Genomic DNA, 7,188 nt, shown 5'->3' on the forward strand with positions numbered 1-7,188 from the left:
ATTATGTATATTTACCTGTCAATCTATCCCCAAACTGGTATGCGGATAGAGGATCAGAGATATTGGAAAAGGCAACGCAGCAACTCATGCACCGGCATAAGAGAATGATTGGACTAATAATAGCAGGAATTACAGCCTTAATTACTGCTATTACTGTAACAACAGTAGCCTCCATTTCTTTGGCCACAAGTATTCAAACAGCCACGTATGTCAATGAGCTATCAATAAACATATCAAAGGCATTCCAAAATCAAATCAATTGGGATGAGAAAATTGAACTACGTTTGAATTCGCTTAAAGACACTGTTGATATTATGGGGAGACAATTGCAGATCTTAGCAACTCGAGAATCCCTTTTGTGCCATGCAAAGTATCGTACTATTTGTGTAACTCCAGTGAAATATAATTGCACTGTATTCTCTTGGCAGAAAATCCAAAGTCACTTACAAGGCATTTGGGATAATGCCAATACTTCCTTGGACCTGGGTGAATTGAGGCAACATATTCAAGATATGTTAAATTCTCATAAGATAGATCTATCTGTAGCTGAACAGACAGAAACTTTTGTCAATGCTTTAAAATCTGCTTTTCCGTCTTTTGAATCTTTCAAACAAGGGATTTATGGCCTGATAATAATTGCTGTTGTAATCTTGTTGGGACTACTTGTCTGTCCATATGTACTAAGACTTATCATAAAACAATTCCGACAAGTAATAATAGATTTGAGAAAAATTACATTGGAACATATTAGAGACAAGCCAATACCACTTTCAATTTAACAAATAAGAAAGGGTGGAATGAGGAGAACTATTAGACATTCTGGGGGCCTGAAAGGGTCAAAGACAGAATAATGAAAGACAAGAGCCTGGAGAGCAAAACTCTGTCTGGCCTGAAAGGGTCAGGAACAGAATATCATGCCAACAACAAAGCTGCTCCTCCTGAAAGGGAGGTTGTGGACTATCAGGGCTCTTGGCAACATGCTTAGTTTCTCATCATTCCAGGGCCCGAGTTAAATATATTTCAAGAACACCTGCAGGTCTAAGATAAGACCAGCACAAACAGAATAATGTGTGAATCCTTGAACAGACACGTAGTCCCTCACTTGTAGAACTTGCAGAACTTGTATTCTCATGGTAAGAATAGCCGTAATGTAAACAGTGCACTCAAGCTTGGTAGAAACTGACAAGCTCTCCCAGGAGAGTATAAAAACTCTGGTTGAGGAATAAAGAATTGCTACTTGCCACCAGAGCAGTAGTCCGTCTAGTCTCTCTAAGGCGTCCCTGTGAGCTGGTCTCCGTCAGTCTGTGTCTTCTGTGTCGTCAATGTCTATTGTGACATCATTTTCATTTATAATGTCCGTGTAGTCTGTGTGTATTGTGATATCATTTTCATTTATAATGTCTGTGTCGTTTGTGTCTTCTGTCTTCCGTGTCGTCTTTTTCATCTGTCGTCTGTGTCTATTGTGATACCACTGTTAATTATCATGACTGTGTCGTCTGTGTCTATTGTTACATCAATATCATTTATAATGTCTGTGTCGTCTGTGTCTATTATGACATCATTTCCGTTTATAAAGTTTTTGTCTTCTGTGTGGTCTGTGTTGTCTGTGTATCTTGTGACATCATTGTCATTTTTATTGTCTGTGCCGTCTGTGTCTATTGTGACATCATTTTCATTTATAATGTCTGTCTGTGTCTTCTCTGTTGTCTGTGCCTATTGTGACATCATTTTCATTTGTAATGTCTGTCATCTGTGTCGTCTCTGTCTATTGTGACATCATTGTCATTTATAATGTCTGTGTCATCTGTGTCAATTGTGACATCATTTTCATTTTTAATGTCTGTGTCATCTCTGTAAACTTTGTATATTGTGACATCATTGTCATTTATAATGTCTGCGTCTTCTGTGTTGTCTCTATCGTCTCTGCTGTCTGTGTCTATTTTGACATCATTTTCATTTATAATATCTGTGTCGTCTTTGTCGTCTCTCGTCTGTGTCTATTGTGACATTTTCAATTATAATATCAGTTTCGTCTGTCGTCTGTATCCTCTGTGTCGTCAGTGTCATCTTCGTCTATTGTGACATCATTGTAATTTATAAGGTCTGTGTCATCTGTGTCTAAAATGACATCACTGTCACTTATATTGTCTGTGTGTTTTGTGTTGTCTGTGTCTATTGTGACATCATTGTAATTGATAATGTCTGTGTCGTCTGTCACGTGTGTATATTGTGACTTCATTGTCATTTATAACGTCTGTGTTTTCTGTCTTCTGTCTCTATTGTGACATCATTGTCATTTATATTGTCTGTGTCGTATATTTTGTCTGTTTCTATTGCAACATCATTGTCATTTATAATCTCTGTGTTGTTTGGTCTATTGTTACATCATTGACTTTATAATGTCTGTTTCGTCTGTGTCGTCTGTTTTGTCTGTCTCGTCTGTGTCTATGGTGTCATCATAGTCATTTATAATGTCTGTCGACTGTCATCTGTGTCTCATATGACATCATTGTGATATATAATGTCTGTGTCGTCTGTGTCTATTTTAACATCATTATCATTAATAATGTCTTTGTCAACTGTGTCTTTTGTTACATCATTGTCTTTTATAATGTCTTTGTTGTCTGTCGTTTATGTCTATTTTGACATCATTGTCATTTATGTCTGTGTCCTCTGTGTCTATTGTTACATCATTTTCATTTATATTGTCTTTGTCGTCTGTTTCGTCTGCGTCTATTGTGACATCATTTTCATTTATAATGACTGTGTCGTCTATGTCGTCTTTGTTGTCACTGTGTCTATTGTGACATCATTTTCATTCATAATGACTGTGTCGTCTCTGTCATCTGTGTCTATTCTGACATCAGTCATTAATAATGTCTTGTCGTCATCTTTGTCTTTTGTGACGTCATTGTCATTTATAATGTCTGTGTCATCTTTGTCTGTTGTCTTATCATTGTCATTTATAATGTCAGTGTCGTCTGCGTTGTCTGTGTCTATTGTTACATCCTTGTCATTTATACTGCCTGTTTCATCTGTGTCCTCTGCGTCTATTGTGCTATTATTGTCATTTAAAAGGTCTGTCGTCTGTGAATTCTGTCTGACATCATTGTCATTAATAAATCTGTGTTGTCTGTCACGTGTGTGTATTTTGAAATCATTATAATTTATAATGTCTGTGTCTTCTGTGTCTATTTTGACATCATTATCATTCATAATGTCTTTGTCGTCTGTGTCTATTGTAGCATCATTGTCATTTAAAATGTCCGTGTCGTCTGTGTTTGCTGTCTCTATTTTGACATCATTGTCGTTTATAAAGTCTGTGTCGTCAGTGTCTATTGTGACATCATTGTCATTTATAATGTCTTTGTTGTCTGTGTCGTCTGTTTCTACTGTGATGTCATTGTCATTTATAATGTCTGTCTTCTGAGTCTATTGTGACATCATTGTCATTTATAATGTCTGTGTCATCTGTGTCGTGTGTGTCCATTGATACATAGTTCTCTTTTATGTTTGTGTCGTCTGTGTCTATTGTGACATAATTGTCATTTATAATCTGTCTTCTGTGTCATCAGTGTCTATTGTGACATCATTTTCATTTTGTAATGTCTGTGTAGTCTGTGTCTATTGTGACATCACTGTAATTTATAATGTCTGTGTCGTCTGTGTCTATTGTGACATTGTTGTAATTATAAATTTCTGTGTCGTCTGTTAATGTTGTGACATCATTTTCATTTATAATGTCTGTGTCGTCTGTATCGTCTGTGTCTATTGTGACATCAATATCTTTTATAATGTCTGTGTGGTCTGTGTCTTCTGTGTCTATTGTCACATCATTTTCATTTATAATGTCTGTGTAGTCTGCGTCTATTGTTACATCATTGTAATTTATAATGTCTTTGTTGTCTGTGTTGTCTGTGTCTATTGAGACATCATTGATATTTATAATGTCTGTCTTCTGTGTCGTCTTTTTCAGCTGTTGTCTGTCTATTGTGATACCACTGTTAATTATCATGTCTGTGTCATCTGTGTCGTCTGTGTCTACTGTGACATCAATATAATTTATAATGTCTGTGTCGCCTGTGTCTATTATGACATCAATTTGGTTAATAAAGTTTTTGTCTTGTGTGTGGTCTTTGTTGTCTGTGTATTGTGACATCATTGTCATTTGTAAAGTCTGTGTCATCTGTGTCTATTGTGACATCACTGTCATTTATAATGTCTGTCTTCTGTGTCTATTTTGACATCATTTTCAATTATAATGTCTGTGTTGTCTGTTTCGTCTTTGTCGTCTGTCGTCTCTGTCTATTGTGACATCATTTTCAATTTTAATATCAGTTTCATCTGTGTTGTCTGTATCCTCTGTGTCATCTGTGTTTGTGTCTATTGTGACATCACTGTCATTTATAATGCCTCTGTCATCTGTGTCGTCTTCGTCTGTTGTGACATCATTGTAATTTATAAGGTCTGTGTCTAAAGTGACATCACTGTCACTTATATTGTCTGTGTCTTTTGTGTCGTCTGTGTCTATTGTGACATCATTGTAATTGATAATGTCTGTGTCGTCTGTTACCTGTGTATATTGTGACTTCATTGTCATTTATAATGTCTGTGTCGTATGTGTCGTCTGTTTCTATTGCAACATCATTGTCATTTATAATGTCTGTGTTGTTTGGTCTGTTGTTACATCATTGACTTTATAATGTCTGTCTCGTCTGTGTCTATGGTGACATCATAGTAATTTATAATGTCTGTGTCGTCTGAGTCTATTGTGACATCATTGTCATATATAATGTCTGTGTCGTCTGTGTCATCTGTGTCTATTGTGACATCATTTTCATTTATATTGTCTTTGTCGTTTCTGTCTATTTTGACATCATTTTCATTTATAATGACTGTGTCGTCTGTGTTGTCACTCTTTGTGTCTATTGTGACATCATTTTCATTTATAATGACTGTGTCGTCTCTGTCATCTGTCATTTATAATATCTTGTCGTATCTGTCGTCTTTGTCTATTGTGACGTCATGGTCATTAGTAATGTCTGTGTCTTCTGTGTCTTTTGTGACATCATTGTAATTTATAACGTCTTTGTTATCTGTGTCTTCTGTGTCCTCTTTGTCGTTGTGTCGTCTGCGACTCTGGTGACGTCATTTTCATTTATCATGTTTGTGTAGTTTGTGTCGTCTGTGCCTATTGTGACATCATCATCATTTACAATGCCTGTGCCTATTTTGACATCATCTTAAGTTACGATACCTGTGACTATAGTTACATAATCATCATTTACAATGCCTGTGAGTATTGTGACATCATCATCATTAAAAAAGCCTGAGTCGCTAGTGACTTTTGTGACATCAGTGTCATTTACAATGCCTGTGCCTATTGTGATATCATCGTCATTTACAATGCCTGTGTCGCCAGTGCATATTTTGACATCCTTGTCATTTATAATGCTTGTTCATATTGTGACATCATCGACATTTAAAATGCCTGTGTTGCCAGTCCCTATTGTGACATCATCGTCAATTCCAGTGCCTCTGACTATTGTGACATCATTGTCATTTGAAACGCCTGTGCCTATTGTGATATCGTCGTCATTTCAAATGCCTTTGTCACCTGTACGTATTGTGACATCATCATCATTTGCAATGCCTGTGCATTTAGAACTGTCCAGAGGGGCTCTAGAAGGGTCTAGGAGCTTTTAGAAGGGCTCGTGGAGGCTTTAGATGGATTTGGGGTCATTCAAAATGGTCCAGAGGGCTTCTAGAAGTGTCTGGGGGCCTTTAGAAGCGTCCTGAGGGGCTCTAGAATGGTCGAGGGGCTTTTGAAGAGCCGTAAGGTTCTCTAGAATGGTCTGGGTGCTTTCAGAAGGGACATGAGGGGCTCTAGAATGGTCTAGATGCATTTAGAGGGGACATGAGGGGCTCTAGAAGGCTCTGGGGGCCTAAAGAAGATTAAGTAGGCATTCTAGAAGGTCTGGGGGTCTTTAGAATGGTTCAGAAAGGATCTAGAAGAGCCTGGAGGCCTTTAGAATGATCCTGGGGGTCTCTAGAATGGTCTGGGGTCTTTTAGATGGGATCAGAGGGGCTCTAGAATGGTCTGGGGGCCTTTTGAAGGGCCCTGGGGGGCTCTAGAGGCCCTCTGGACGCTTCTAGAAGCACCCAGACCATTCTAGAGGCCCTCTGGATCCTTTTGAAGGACCCCAAATCCATCTAGACCCCCCACGAGCCCTTCTAAAAGATCCCAGACCATTCTAGAGACCCACTGGACAGTTCTAAAGGCCTCCTGACCGTTCTAGATCCTCCCAGGGCCCTTCTAAAGGCCCTCAGCCCCATCTAGAGCCTCCCAGGGCCCTTCTAAAGGCCCTCAGACCCTTCTAGAGCCTCCTAGGGCCCTTCTAAAGGCCCTCAGACCCTTCTAGAGCCTCCCAGGGCCCTTCTAAAGGCCCTCAGACCCTTCTAGAGCCTCCCAGGGCCCTTCTAAAGGCCTCCAGACCCTTCTAGAGCCTCCCAGGGCTCTTCTAAAGGCCTCCAGACCCTTCTAGAACCACCAGGGCGCTTATAAAAGTGCCAAGACCATTCTAGAGCCCATGTGGACTAGTCTAAAGGCCCCCAAACCTCTCTAGGGCCCCCCGGAGCCCTTCTAGAGCCTCCATGGCCCCTTCTAAAGGCCCCCAGACCCTTCTAGAATGCCTGCTTAATCTTCTTTAGGCCTCCAGACCCTTCTAGAGCCCCTCATGTCCCTCTAAATGCATCTAGACAATTCTAGAGCCACTCATGTCCATTCTGAAAGCACCCAGACCATTCTAGAGAACCTTATGGCTCTTCAAAAGCCCCTCGACCATTCCAGAGTCACTCATGATGTTTCTAAAGGCCCCCAGACACTTCTAGAAGCCCTCTGGACCATTTTGAATGACCCCAAATCCATCTAAAGCATCCATGAGCCCTTCTAAAAGCTCCTAGACCCTTCTAGAGCCCCTCTGGACAGTTCTAAAGGCTTGCAGACCCTTCTAGAGACACTCTGGACAGTTCTAAAGGCCTCCAGACCGTTCTAGAGCCCCCCAGAGCCATTCTAAAGGCCTCCAGACCCTTCTAGAACCTCTCAAGACCCTTCTAAAGGCCCCCAGACCCTTCTAGGGCACCTCTGAAGACATCTTAATGCCCCCAGACCCTGCTAGAGGCCCTCAG

This window comes from Phaenicophaeus curvirostris, chromosome 34 (assembly GCF_032191515.1).
Source record: "Phaenicophaeus curvirostris isolate KB17595 chromosome 34, BPBGC_Pcur_1.0, whole genome shotgun sequence".
Classification (NCBI taxonomy): Eukaryota; Metazoa; Chordata; class Aves; order Cuculiformes; family Cuculidae; genus Phaenicophaeus; species Phaenicophaeus curvirostris.